We start from the raw sequence: 15,424 nt of genomic DNA on the forward strand, positions 1-15,424 counted from the left end.
GATTATAGTTTGATAAGAAACTTTGCAGTTCCTGTACATAAAGGAACATTTGTGAGTGATAAGATCAAAGACACAGCCATCTTTGTAGAGTAGGTAAGGAAAATTGAGTATATTGAGTTAACTTGAATAGATTGAAGGAAGTTAAGTTTTCTAAGGGAATATCAATATGTATGTTGCAGTCTCCTAGTGGTAGAGCAAGTATTAGGGGAGAGAGAAAAAAATGAATCTTGGAGGAAGAAGAATAGATAGTAAGGATTGATAGTCAATGGTCATCAAGGTCTCAGTTAGGTGATAAAACCAGATAGTGTGAATCTTAAAGGCATAGAGATTGCTCAGTGAAGGTATTAGAGGGAACATAATTAATCAATTTTCCATAGGGCAATGTAATAGTCTGACTCTGACTTTGGTGGGGGGAGGGGGGGCGGGCAGTGCCATGGAGAGAAGGTGAGAATCACTGCCTCCTTATTCCCTCATCCTTGAATTATAGCTATTTTTGATTACTTTCTGGGAATGGGATCTTTCTCTAATGGACATACATAACCAAAAGAGCCTATGCTTACTTCTGTCTTTCCAGATGAGAATGGCATCCTATACAAAGAAGAAGACATTTCATCTGGAGGAAGTACTGGGATCACTTTTGTTTTAAGAAGGACATTGACAAATAGGAAACATCCAAAGATGGATAGCCAAGATAATAAAGGATCTTAAGTGATGATAAAGGACTTTAATTTCATGCCTTAAGAAGATGCACAGAGGATAGTTAGCCTCTAGAAGATATAAGAGAAAATAGTAGTTATCCTCAAACATTTGAAAGACTACTATTTAAAAAAGGGGGACAGTCTTCAACCAGACCCCAGAGGGCAGAATCAGAAGTCCTAAGTAGAAGGTACAGAATACACTTACAAGGATCAGGAAAAACATCTTTACAATTGGAGTTGCCTCAAAGTGGAAAGATGGTAGTGGGTTTCCTTTTATTTGAGGTCATTAAACAAAGGCTAGATGGCCACATATTCACTAATTTTTTAGAGGACATTTTTTTTTTCAGAGGTGTATCACCTAGATAGCCTAATGCACATCTATCTGAAGACAGGTTCAAATTCTACATCAGACACTTATTAGCTGTGTGATCTAGAATAAGCCTCTTCATCTTCCTATATTTGAGGGGTTTTTGGTCTTTGTTTCATTTCTAAAATGAAGTTATTATACTAGCTGGCCTTGAAGGTTGTTCAGTCTCTCAATGTATGATTCTTTTCTTATGTAGTAGGGCTGACAGTAGATCTTGAATACCTTGAATCTTAGTTCTCTGTGCTGTATGCCACCTCTCTAAAATCCACACAGCTTTCTAAGAAACTCTACATTGTCTTTTGAGGAGAGGAGGGGCATAGAATCCTTTGCTCCATAGTTGCGGAATTAGAGCTGAAGTGGACTGTCTCTGACTGAAGATTGCCTTGGTGAACCTGTTAAGCATTTACCTGTATGCAAGAGGAAAGAAATGGGCCATATGGTGCTGTTAATGACATCTCTTTCTATAACTCCAGGAAACCCGAAGCCCTGCTATCCCCCCTTTCTCATATTACTCAAGTATGTAATACTCTGATTCATAATTAATGTGTTTGATCTATTGAAGTGTCTATTTACATTCTCGTTTTTTGTCCTTCACAGAAACTAAAACGTCTTGTGAAAGCTACAAGGTTGTTCACTGCTGCTCTCTCTGTCTCTATTTCTATCTCTGTCTTTCTGTCTGTCTGTCTCCCTTTCTGTCTCTCTCTGTGTCTCTTTTTCTCTCTGTCTCTGTCCCTTTCTCTGTTTTTATCTGTCTCTCTTTCCCTCTGTCTTTCTGTCTCTCTGCCTTCTCTTTTCCTTCTCTCTTCCTCTCCCTTTCCCTGTCTCTCCCCTCTCTTTCCTTCCTTCCTCCCCCTACCCTTTCACATGAGTCCAGCACCACAGGGAGAGGCAGCTTGGTATAGCAGATAAAGATAAAATACCTAGATTCAAATCCTGACTCTGGCACATATTAGGTATAAGACAATAGGCAAGTGATTTAACCTCTTACTGGCTGAGGAAAGTCTAAGATGATAAATTATAGACCAGTTCTTGATCTATTTTGACAGAGAGATTTCCCCCTGGGGATCCCTTCTCATTTATCAGAGAACTTCAACTATGAAAAAAGAAGAAATCTATGCATACAAGAAAACTATTCTGACTTACTATTTCCCATTTAGGACTGACTTTGAGTGTTGATTAACTTGCATTTGAACATTTGTCAATTTAAACATTTTGTCTTGCCTAGGTTTTTAAAAAATGGTTTCTAGAGAGAAGAGCCTTTAACATAAAACCATGCCTCATACTGTCATAGTAAATTTAGAGCTGGGAAAGTACATTTGAGGTCATTTAGATAACAAAAGTAAAATGCAAGGAGGTTTTTGTGACTTGTGTAAGGTTGTTGTTGTTATTGTTGAGTTATTCAGTTGTGTCTGAGACTTTGTGACCCCATGAACCACAGCACACTAATACTGTCCTTGAGACTTTCTTGCCTAAGGTACTTGAAGTGGTTTGCCATTTTCTTCTCCAGTGGATTAAGGCAAACAGAAGTCAAACGATTTGTCCAGAATCACAAAGCTATGAAGTGTCTGACTCTAAATTTGAACTAGTTCTTCCTGATTCTAGGCTCAGCTCTTTATCTACTGAGTCACCTAGCTGTACAGTGGCTGAATTTGAACCTAAATCCTCTACTTGCTGATCTTATGCAAAATATAACTATATTTACACAGACACACACACACACACACACACTCACACTGAACAAGGTTTGTAGCTGGAAAGGACCTAAGATTGTCTATTCTAAGTTTATTTTATAGATCATAAAATAACAAAAAGATCTTAGAAACCAATGACATTTGACAGAAGAGGAAAATAAGGTAACAGAAAGGTAAATAAATGGTATTTGAACACTGAACCTATGATTCCAAATCCAGAATTCTTAATGACACCATGTTGCTTGTCATTTAACCTTCCAATTATTCATAAGTATCTTTTTTATTACATTCTAGATACTATGGGAACATGCAGCAGGATTTTTTTTTTTTTAGGCACATGTTTTCTGCCCTCAAGGAATATACAATCTAATTAGAAAGACAAAACATACATGTAAAAAGGTAATTCTACAAATGGGAGTTCTTAAATGGAAGTCTGTGAGCTTGTTTTATAAATATTTTGATGTTTCCTTTGTAATTCTCTATTTATGGATTTTAAAATGACTCTGAGAAAGGATCCAGAGATTTCACCAGACTACCAAGGGGACCCACAATGGCAAAAAGGGTAAGGATGCTAGCCAGTTTTCTATTGCCAATGCCAATACATTATAACCAAACCTCACTACAATGTTGCAAAGATGTAATAACACTTATATGTTACATTTACAATATTTCTGTCCCATGGTACTAATTGTGTAGTGTTATCTCTCCTAGGTCTTTGTATATATGTGTGATGCAAATCAAATCAACTAATTAATAAACATTTATTAGATGCTTATTATGTACTAGTCACTTTGATTGTCACTGGCAATCCAAAGACAAAAATGAAACAAGAAAATTAACAATATTAAACATAGGTAATATGTCTACATATAGGAATCAAGAGAGGAATATAGACAATAAAAAATGTAAGAAGAAAGAAAACAAACATTTACTAGGTATCTGCTATGTGCCTGACACTGTGCTAATATGTCAAATACATTACATTTGATCTATACAACAGATTTGACAGGTAAGTTTTTTTTTTACATTTTAATTTTTAACATTCTTTTAAAATTTTGAGTTCCATATTCTCTCTCCATCCAACCATGTGATATCAATTATACATGTGAAGTCATTCAAAACATATTTCCATATTAGTCATATTTTTAAAAAGCAAGAAAAAGAAAGTGAGAAAATTAAACTTCTATTTGTATTTAGAATTTATATATCTCTCCAGAAGTAGACAGCATTTTTTTCATCATAACACCTTTGGAATTGTCTTGGACCATTGTATTTATCAGAATAAAGTCTTTCATAGTTGATCATCATTACCACTTTGTGGTTACTGTTCACAGTGATCTCCAAGTTGTTCTCACTCATTTTGTATCACTTTATATAGATCTTACAATGTTTTTTCTGAAAGTACCCTTCTTGTAATTTCTTATAACTCAATAATATTCCATCATAATCATATGCCATAATTTATCCAGCCATTCCCCAATTGATTAGCATCTCCTTAGTTTCCAATTCTTTGCCAGCTCAAAAACAACTGCTATAAATACTTTTGCACACATAGGTTCTTTTCTTCTTCTTTGATCTCTTTGGGATCAAAGAGTATACAGAGTTTTTATAGAGCATTGTAGGCATAGTTCCAAGTTGTTTTTTAGAATGGCTAGTCTAGTTCGTTATTCCATCAGCAATTCATTAGTGCACCTTTCCCTCCCCCAACCTCCTATCTCATCCCCTCCAGTATTTGTTATTTCTGATAGGTGTGAGGTGATACCTCAGAGTTGTTTTAATTTGCATTTCTCTGATCAATAGTGATTTAGAACATTTTTTATGTGACTATAGACAGTTTAGTAACTTATTCTGAAAACTGACTGTATATATCCTTTGACCATTTACCAGTTGGGGAATTGCTCTTATTTTTATGAATTTGACTTATTTTTCTACTTAGTATTTGAGAAATAAAGCCTTTATTAGAGAAACTTGTGTACAAATTTTTGATATTATTTTATTATCTATAGTATTTTTAAGCAAAATTTACTTTCCCTAATTATCTCCTTTAAATAAGTCTATTTTTACTTTTGCTTTAACTGAGATCATAATTGCAACTCCTGCCTTTTTTTTTAATTAGTCAAAGCACATTCAATTTTGCTCTAGCTCTTTTATTTTAACTCTATGTGTGTCTTTTTGTTTCAGGTGTATCTCTTATAAACTACATATTGTTGGTTGCTGATTTCTAGTTCATTTTGTTATCTGCTTTAATGAGTAAGTTTTTCTCATTCACATTCAGTTATGATTACAGATAGTCTTAACATTCTCTTGATAGCAGAATATGCAGACTGCTACTGATTATCCTTTGCTCTCATGCCTCCTCATTTGGAAATATGAACTTAGTTTCTACTTAGCATAGTGCTTGGAACATAGCAAGTACTGAAATGCTCTTTCAAAATCATTCATAATTTATGTCTTTTATGTTTTTTTTGGCACCATTCCTCATACTTAAGTCATTGCTAATAACTTGCCTTAGGCTTCTTATATACGTATCTTCCTATTGTTCTTTGGGGGCATCTTTATTTTTGATTCTTCTAATATTGTATTATATAATTTGTACAGAGGAAATTATTTGTGCTTTAAAAAAATGGGTTCTCCATTTGGCTTTATTGAAAGCATTAAAGTACTTCCATAAATGCAGTCCAGACTGATCAACTCATATTTAATTCTGGGTTCAACTCATTGTCCACTTATGATACCCATCCAAAATATTTGCACTAATGGACTAATACAATGGGTTACCTATCTAATTGTTGAGGTTGGGAAAGGGGGGACCCAGACCCAGACTGGTATCATGAGGTGTCTCAAAAGAATTTGCAGCCTTGAACACATTTCCTAGTCGAGGCAAAGTTTTATTGCAATATAATGCTTTTACAAAGCAGACTGAATTATAAGGGAATTCAGTAAAGAAACAGAAGCAAGGAGATACACTTATACAGTTTTCAATCATAGATATGCTAATTATATGGCTCATAGAAGGAAGGAGTGGTCTGTAAAAGGATTGATTCTCAGTTGATCAGATTATTACTGACAAGATTACTGGTCAGCAATGAATTGAAGAGTGGTCTTAGTCACTATTGTCTCAGGAGTTTGATCTGTAGGAATTTCCTGAGGCCAGAAGTTATCTGGTTAAGGAGTAGTCAGAATCAAATAGACTGGACATGTGAGTTTCCTGAGGCAGATTCCAAAGCCAGAAGATCCAGGACTACTGATCCATTAGAACAGAAGCCCCTCAAAGTCAGGGGACCACAAAAATCACATTATATCATAATTACATAGTTTGGGTAGTGATACACTTTTTTACAATTCCAGTGGACTTCTCTTGTGTAGATGAATTTAGAGTGACTGTTAATCTTGCTGAGAAAACTAAAAAAGAGTTCTTAATGTGTATATATGCATGGGCACATGTGTTTGATGGTCCCTGTTGGCAGTCTGGTTAAACTTCAGGAGCCCTTCTCTGGCCAAACTTTTTAAATAATTAAAGCAAATATTTTCATGTAAAGATTAGTAAAAATGTAAATGTTCTCATCCAATTTTAAAGAACCCTCTAAAATTTATCCATAGATTTGCCAGGTTTAGAACTCTTATTCTTCCACAGTGTTTAAGGTTTGATAGAACTCACACATTATCATTCACAAACAATATTCTAAAATAATAGAAAATATCTCAAACATAGTACTATTATCAAAGGAAGGTCACGAAGAAGACATCAGCAATTACTAATCCATATACTATTTTCCTCCCTATGTAAAACTTTATGAAAGTGGCCTATGTATTCATTAAGCAATCCTTGATAAAAATATGAAAAGAGAACAGATAAGCTTTGACAATGAATAGTATTCTATAGCTGCATTTAGCTCAAGTACTGCAAAATGAAGTCATAAATGCTCTTCTTAAATGACATGTCTCATACATATGTTAGTATCGTGCCAATAAAAATCCAGAAATGACTGGTCAATAACTGCTGAATATCAACATCAATCAAGGTATTAGATGAGGAGATGTATACTCATTCAAGGGTTTTCCAGTATTGTGAAGGATATCTGGTACAAAATCTAATTAGTTGAAAGATTTCTTATTTACACGAAAATTCTCCAAATGCCTCTGTTTTCAAATGTATTATCTATCCTATTCTTTTCATAAGGTTTTTAATTTAAATCTTTTTTATTCCTATCACATATGTATGCATATCACAGAAAATGTATAGCTTTTAACACTCCTAAAAATCCTTCAAGGATCAATAGCAACCTCATATAAACCTTCATCATTCATGAAGATTTCCTTCCAAAAACAGAAGTAGAATTGACTGCTATTGTGAAAATCAAATGGTTGTCATATGGACCCAATGTAAACTGAGCTTGGTCTTTTTTTGCCCAGAAAATACATTTCATTATATAAACATATATACTTGTTCTAACTGTCTCCGTTCCTAATTATAGACAAAATGTATTGGAAAGAGGGAAATACATCGCAGCCTCAAGAAAGCCATTGCAGAGTTCTGACAGCACCTGGCAGGGGTAGCTTCAATGTTTTTCCATAATATACTATACCCATATCGACCTGTGCCAACCACTAAATGTCATTCCGACTCGTGCCCCTCCTCCCCAGAAGACCATCTTTCTTTGTGTTCCCAAAGTAACTTGTCACTTCTCACCTGCTAGGACTGCCAAGAAAAAACCCCAGAGCTATAACCAGATGATTTTGTCCCCCACCAACAGCTAGAAATGAGAGACAGAGTCAAGGAGAGTGCCAGCCAGTTTCGCAGTAATGCAACCAAACCTCCAAAGCACAGAAAGTTTGCAATGTTGGTATGGGGGCAGGAGGAAGGACAAGAGAAGGCAGGGATAGAGAAATCATATGGGGCACTTCACTCCATTCAAATTGAACTGAAGCTCTCAGCTAGATGAAAGTTTCTTATCTTTTGGAAAACCAAAAATCTCCCAGATAGCAGTTGGGGGAAGAAAATGCAGATGTCAACCCAGTGACACAGAATAATCTATTTGCTCAGTGCTTGTATTTTCCTACCAATTTTGTATTTTTCAAAAAGGACAATAAAACAATTGTACTCTAGGCTAATTAATGACAAGCTGGTAAAAGCATCTCCCCATTGTTCCATTTATTCTTCATTTCTTGCAGTTAACAGCCCTGTCTCTGAAATGAATCAATGTCGTTTACACAATGCTGTCACCCCCATTGTTTCTTTATCATCCTCCATTTTCATAAATCGGGGTGTTAATCCCTTAATGGCTTTTCTCGGAGCTTAAAAAAAAACACCCAACTATGCACAATGTTAATCCAGTACTCCCCTCAGCCCCCCACCCTAGCAACAATGCTTGTTTACACAGGAGGCCTCTTAAATATGTTTACTATAAAAATGAGTTCCTTGTTTGGAGTCAGCTCTTTCTATTTGTTTTCTAAACACTGAATCACACAAGGTGTGTGTGGAGTCTCATTTTAATTAGCCCCTTCCTTTATCAGGTATCTCTACCCATTGGGAAGATTTCTATGGCCCAGAAATGTAGGGGGTTGGAGAAATCCGCCTAGAATTTCCTAAAATTCTTTGCATTTTGCCTTGGAGGAAGGGAGGTGGGGTGTAATGCTGGAGTCTTTGGACCCCTGTGAGGATTCAGTCAGGGACTATTACCTGGAGAGGGATTAGGAAGGAACTGAAGGGAGCTCCATAGAGGAAAAACCTGATTTGATTTGAATCTAACAACTTTTTCTAAACAAAATTATAAATAAACATTGAGCAAGTGTCAGGGATACCCACTGTACAGGGGTGCTTTGGTTTCTCAAGATTTACACCTACCTTCCTGTAAGTCTTATTTGACTTTTTTTTTTCAAAATAAGAAAACAAAATTAAGAGTTGATGGTGGTATTGTTATTGTTTTAAAGGGAGAACTCCAGGCCTGAACAGCTACATTTTTGTTTTGTTTTGTTTTGTTTTGTTTTTTTACAACTCCTTTCACCTTTTCTAGGCCTCATAAAGGCTCCTCTGGGCAGAGGAGATTGAGAGACAGGGGTGGGGGAGGTCCCTGTTTGCATCACAATCAGTTCTGAGGCCTGGATTGTGTGACAGACAATGTGGTTATTTCCATCCCAATCAGGGAGATATGAATAAAATGTAGCCACTGCCCAGTCTGCCAGGGTTGAGGGGGAGAGAGGAGTGAAAAGAGTTGGGGATGGGGGGGCACATCAGCCCGTAGTCTACCCGCTGCATTAGAGACATTGAGCCATAAACCAGGGCAACTTGGATTGCAGGAGTTCTGACAGTGCTCCTCATACCTGGGCAGACAAGATGGCCCAAATGGTAGAATCTATGTATTTGAGACTTAGGTCAATTAATGGATAAGGATTCCTGGGATGGAAGCTGAAGAAGTCTGACCTTACTTAAATTATAAACAAGATTCCACATTCATGCATGAGATGTTGGAGGTGATATTATTAAGGTCTCCTCAGACAAGGAATATATAACTTCACTTACGAGTATTAAACTTCAAACAGTCTATTCATGAAAGGAGTGCTGATAGGAGAATGGTAAAGGATGCTGCTGCCTGTCTATACACAGGCAGGGAGATGGGAGTTCCTAGGAAAAAGAAATTCCTTGAGCTCTATGCCAGTCTTTAAAATATGGGCAAAGAAACATCTCTCCTTGGGGTTATAAACTCAAGCTAGATGTCTCTTTCCAGAGGTTCCAGAAGGATAAATTTCTATGAACTGTAGCGGAAAGTCCACCAATTTACAACTACTAAAAGAGTCCTTTTGTTATTTGTTACTCAGTCATATCCTACTCTTCACAACCCCATTTGGGGTTTTCTTGCCAAAAATACTTGAATGGTTTGGCATTTCTTCCAGCTCATTTGACTGATTAGAAAACTGAGATAAACAGGGTTAAGTGACATGTCCAATATCACACATCCAGTTAGAGACCAGATTTTGAATTCTAGAAGATGAATCTTCCTGACTGCAGGCTCTGTACTCCATCCACTGTTCTACCTAGCTGCCAACAGGGCCCTTTGAAATCATCCAATCCAAGAGTCTTCTCTTTCTGAGGTTCAGTTTCTTCATTTGTACAATAAAAGAAATGATACTTACCTTTATTTACCTCATAAGGTGGTTGTGAATTTGGGGAGACCAGTGATTTTTTTGCTAATAAATTAAAGGTAGGAATTCAAGACTAAGCAACAAGGGATACTGTTACAGATCCACTTGACCCTCTAGGTCTTTCCTCCAATTTGATTTGCACTTCAGCCAGAGGCATTATGGGATTTGAAAAGGACCTCTCCTTTGTAGTGTATTAGGCTAAGTCACCAGTCATTTGTCCATGTACAATGGAGTTAAATGGGCTTGGGATGAGTGGATTCTTTTTGTCCCTCATAATACCCTAGTTTACCAGAGATATTGCTTGAGATTTGTCCCAAAGAGCATCAGGTAGATTAGTTCCTTTTCCTATATTCATTTTTCTGTTATGAACTCTTGCATTTCCTTACTTGAGGAAAACATTTCACAGAACACAGTGTCATATACATGTTAACCCTTATTGTTGCACTAGATTACATAATCAGTACTAAAGCTAATATTTGACATCCTAGTCCTCTATGCTTTTATAAGATCATATTGCTTCATATTAAAATGATCATTTTCTAAGTAAGTGAAAAAAACACCAAAATTTTTTTTTTTGTGAAATACTTAGTATATGATGGGCACTGTGCTAAACAGCTGGGGATACAAATGAAAAAACAACAGCAACAATACCAGACAATCTGTATTCAAGGCACTCACATTCTAGTAGGTAAGAACATCACACATATTATTGATTGATGAGTAGGGAGGGGTATTTTGGTTCAGGAAGTTGAAAGAAGTTTTAAAAAGTTGAAGGGATGATGAGCAGCATCCCAGAGGAATTTATTGCTTTTTTTTCTTCCTTGGTAGTGTGGATTTGATTACTGTTTCCATAGCTAGAGATGAAAACTTTTATTTTTTTTGAAAGGGAAGGAGGAGAGGAGAAGAAGGAAGGAGGTAAATGGGTCTCTGGTAACATGATATAAAGGGAGCTAGAGAGAAGCAGTTGGTGATTTTGAGTCCTATTAGCAATGGTAAGAAACCTAGGCCTAAAGTAGATGAAATGTTGAGTCAGAGGAAATGTAAATTAGTAAACAAGCATCTATTAAGTGCTTACTATATGGCCTATATGGCAGGCACTTTGATAAACACTAAGAACAAAAATAAAGATAAAATAGAGAGCTCACAATAAATATATATGGTATAGATTGAAGAAGGTAATCTCAGAGCAAAGGCATAGTCGTAGGGGTCAGGGGAGGAACTATAAAGGAAGGGTCTCCTGAAGAACATGGGATCTGCAGGAAGCTGGAACACAAAGAGGAAGCAGAGCACATAGATCATTTAATTCATTCTCTTGTTCTCATGTCAACACCTAAATGAATTACTCCTTTTAGCAACCCTGCAGATTTATAGGAGATTCAAGTTACTCAGAAGCCAAGGAAAACTGGGCAACAGAGGAAATAGCTGCTAGAGAAACTGAGACTCAGAGAGATTACTGCCTGGGCAGCATCAGAATTAAAACCCAAATACCTTTAGAATGAGAATTTGTGCCACTTCAGGGAGAGGTATAAATATGATTGTACAAACAAAACTTTAAGACTCTGTAATGTGTAATAAGTAATTAGTATTTGTTGAGTCTGGTGAGATAAAAAAATTAGATAAGACATATTGCCTGTCTTCATGGAGTTTATAGTCTAGCAAGGGGAAATGACATATATACTATTAACATGAATACATGCTATAAATATAGTAGAAAAATTAAAAAGCTCTACTTCAAATGGGAAGCTTAGCCATGATCAACTGGAGAAATCAGGAAGGCTTATTACAATAGGGGGTGTTTGAGTTAAACTTTGTAGTGACAAAAGCATGGGGCACAGATTTAGAAAATCTGGATTTGAATCCCCAATCTGCTGTTGTCTTTGTGAATTTGGACAAATTACTTAAACTGCTTCAGCCTTAGTTTCCTTATCTGTAAAATGAGGGGGTTAATCTACATGGTCTTTCATCTCTCCTTCAAGCTCTCACTACTATAACATGAACCTAGGGAGAAATTCAATATGCAAAGAAAGGAAGGGAAGCATTTCAATTATAAGAGATTATGTGAGAAAAGACCCATAAGACATGCTCAGAGAACAAGCATTATTCTGGCACATACATAAATAAATATAAATATAGATAACAAAAAGATAAAGATCTGACTTGGTTTGAGTCAGTTCTTGTGTGTTATGGTAGGACCTGCTATGTTAATTGAGAAAGAGGCATCACAGATAGCCAGGAGGGACTTCAGAGGCCATTGAGTCAAATTCTTTCATTTTACAGATGTTTACACAGGGATTTGTGCATCTATGTCTATATTATTTCTTTCCAGAGCCAGTCTCTTTTTCCTCGGTATTCTTCTGCCTGCCCATCTATTGGTATTATATTCAGGGATTCCTTTTTTCCCTTTGACTAATTTTTGGTGCTTCCCTGTTGGACAGCAGTGCCAGTGTTTTGTAGATTTCAGCCATTGGGATTGTACCAAAAAAGAAAAGCTAAAATAGCATCCCCGCCTCAAATGGATTCCCAACTCACAAACTGAAATTTCAAACAGGAGTTAATTAAAACGAACTTCATGTGGTATAAAGTGGTGGAGGCATAGGGGAATGATCTAAGTCAAGGTTGAGCATCACAGCAGACATATGAATAATAGGGCTTCCTGTAGAATAAATTTTCCCCCACAGGAGCACTTTTCAGAGTTCCTCTATAGGATCCAGCAAATTCTGAAGTCAGAAGCCCTAGTATCTGAGTTCTGATGCTTTCTAGCCATGGTATCTTGGATATGATACTGCACCTCTTTCACCTTCTTTTTTTTTCTCATTTTACAATGGGAATAAGAATATTCACATTCACTTCATAGGAATTTGAGGTAAGGTGCTTGGTCTATGAAAAAGCACTAAACAAAGATGATTCCTTTTTCCATTATTCCTTTCTCCCATAGGCCTCAGGGATTGACTACTGCTATGCTATTTTTTTTTTTAATTACTAGATTTTTATTGATATTTTTTGTTTTTATATCATATATATTTCTTTCTCCTCTTAAAGGCAACCATCTTATAACAACAATTTTTTTAAAAGGAGGGGAATAAAAGAAAAAAAATTTAAGCACAATTGATGAGTATTTGCAAATTAGTTTTTATATGTAACGTTTCATTCTAATAGAGCCCTCTCTTCTTTCATTTCTGCAAAGTAGAGGAAGGTATTTTCTCATATTTGGGTGGGGGGAGGGAGAAGTTTATGCTGTTCCATTTCTAGTCCACTCACTTTTTTCTTTAATATCCATTGGGTACAGTAATGGAAGTCAGGAAGTTCAGGGCTTCTCTCCATTCTGTTCAAACAGTGAATTCAATGGAGTTTTCTGTTTTTGTTTTTAAAAATTTTTACTGATTGAAACAAACAAAAAAAAAAATTGTGGTGTTATGGGGGAGGGGAGGGATGGGAACAGAACCAGAAGTGTGGGCCACAGACTATTATTGCTGCATGATAGAATACTGTTTTTGACATTGTAGAACTATGTAATACGAGTTTACAAAAAAAACAAAAAAACAAAAACTTGGGGGAGGGGAAGTAGCTAAAGGATGAATCAATCATCAAAGGATAAACTAGGAAGTGGGTGGATGGTGCTAGTAACCTAAGATTCCCTCCCCACCCTGAAGATTCATGACCTATCCATCCCCTAAACTCTTCCAGTTTGGCATTTTGAAAATTAGGACTTAATGGGAAGTCTAAAAGGGAACATAGGCTTTGAAACATGAAGGGCAGGTGTGTCTTCCAAGAAGGGGACCCTTTCAAAGATTAGGCATCGACTACTGAGATTCAAAAAAAAAAATAATCATAGGATCACAGGGCTTAACTGACAGTAGTGTTTGAGGCACACAGTCTTTAGTGGGGATTAGTCCTTGATCCTAGGCTCAAAAAAAAAAAAAAAAAAAAAAAAAGGTGCAACAATATTTAAATTCAGCAATCAGGTTTGTGGTAGAAAGAGCACTAAATTTGAAGTCAGAATCTCAGCTGAGACACAAATGACCTGGGTAGTTGATGTAACTTCTCTGAACCTCAATTTCTTCATCTGTAACATAAAATTGGAATCAAAGGAAAGGAACATGGTCACAGTAGAAAGACCATTTGTTTCAAACATGACAGAATGTGGGTTCAAATCCTTCCTTTGACACTACCCATTTGACTTTGGGCAAGTCATGTAAATTCCTTGGGCCTCAGTTGACTCATCTGTAAAATGAAGGAATTGGACTAGAATCTCTCTAATGTTTCCCTACTATGTCTCATTTATTAAATGCTTATGATGGGCCAGGCTCTATGCTAGGTAATTGGGATGGAAAAATGGAAAGAAACTATAATTCTCTACTATGAGGAGTTTATATTCTAACAGTGGGGTCCACTACAGTATATACATATGTGTATTGCAAAGTAGTCGGATCAAAGAAAGGACCTAAACAAAATGTGAGAAGGGAATGTACATAAAAGAAACCATATGACTTAGAGCTAGAAGAGACTTTGGGGATTATTTACTGCAAACACTTTATATTATAAATAAACAATCAGAAAATAGAAACACTAAGTAATTTTCCCATGTTTACCCAGGTAATAGGTAGCAGAATCAGGATTCAATACCCAGTCATATGAGGAGAAATGCAGGGTTCTTTCCATTTTACCAAACTGCCAATAGACTAAGCAAATCCAGTAACTACCAATGATTTGACTGCACATAAGTGGAACTTGGTAGTGAATGAATAGCACAGGGAATATCCTAGGATCTTAGACCTGTAGCTGGAGAGGTGCTAGAAGTTTTTTGGTGGAATCCCTTCAAGTTACACTGGTATATGATATTGCAGAAAGTACTCCATCTATTTTGTTCTTACTTCTTTTCTGGAAGGGTTAGAATTCAATTTTTCCCAGGCTCTACTGTCTCTTTAATGTGGGTAGTTTAGGGTATGATCTTTGAGCACTATCCTTTTCTCCAACTGTTCCGCAATCAACACTTAGATTACCTCAATTTTAGCCCAGGAGGAATAATCTGTTCCATGGTAGAGTATAATAGCCCCTTGGGTTCATGGGTTCTTTTTGTTATGTTATGGAGATTTTTAAAATTGAGAATTTTAATATAATAACTCAGAGGGTTTAGGAAAAATTCTAAACATTTAGCAGAGGCTTGCTTCTCTATTCTAACTTAAATTTTATATATTTCCAGATAACTCTTGGTTTCTTTGCATTTTAGACAAAATCAGGATACAAGAAACTCTTAAGTAAAAGAAATAAGCATAGAATCTTACAGGCCTGGTCCTCTTGAAAACATACACAATGTTCTTTTTACTTCTCCATATTGGGATGACTGGAAGAAAAAAAAAAAAAAAACCCTCATAGAGAGTGAAAGTGAGGAAGACTTGAAGCCTAGGGGAGAAAATGGTATGGATAGAGACAGAACTTCAGTTGATCCCTGGTAACTTTGGTGCTGGGTTAGGAAAATATCTTCTGAAAGAGAGGGAAAATACCTTCTAAAAGCAAGGGACACCATTTCT

The 15,424-nt window shown here is 36.3% G+C and overlaps 1 long non-coding RNA gene across 1 annotated transcript in view; it reads left to right on the forward strand.

The window, feature by feature from the left end:
• The window catches only part of LOC116421761, a 111,402-nt gene extending 109,620 nt beyond the window's left edge, over positions 1–1,782 (forward strand). The window contains exon 3 of the long non-coding RNA XR_004232275.1: positions 575–1,782. This is a non-coding gene — a long non-coding RNA (uncharacterized LOC116421761). The remainder of the gene's footprint in view (positions 1–574) is intronic.
• The last annotated feature ends 13,642 nt before the right edge of the window (positions 1,783–15,424 follow it).

Source organism: Sarcophilus harrisii, chromosome 2 (assembly GCF_902635505.1).
Source record: "Sarcophilus harrisii chromosome 2, mSarHar1.11, whole genome shotgun sequence".
NCBI classification, from domain to species: domain Eukaryota; kingdom Metazoa; phylum Chordata; class Mammalia; order Dasyuromorphia; family Dasyuridae; genus Sarcophilus; species Sarcophilus harrisii.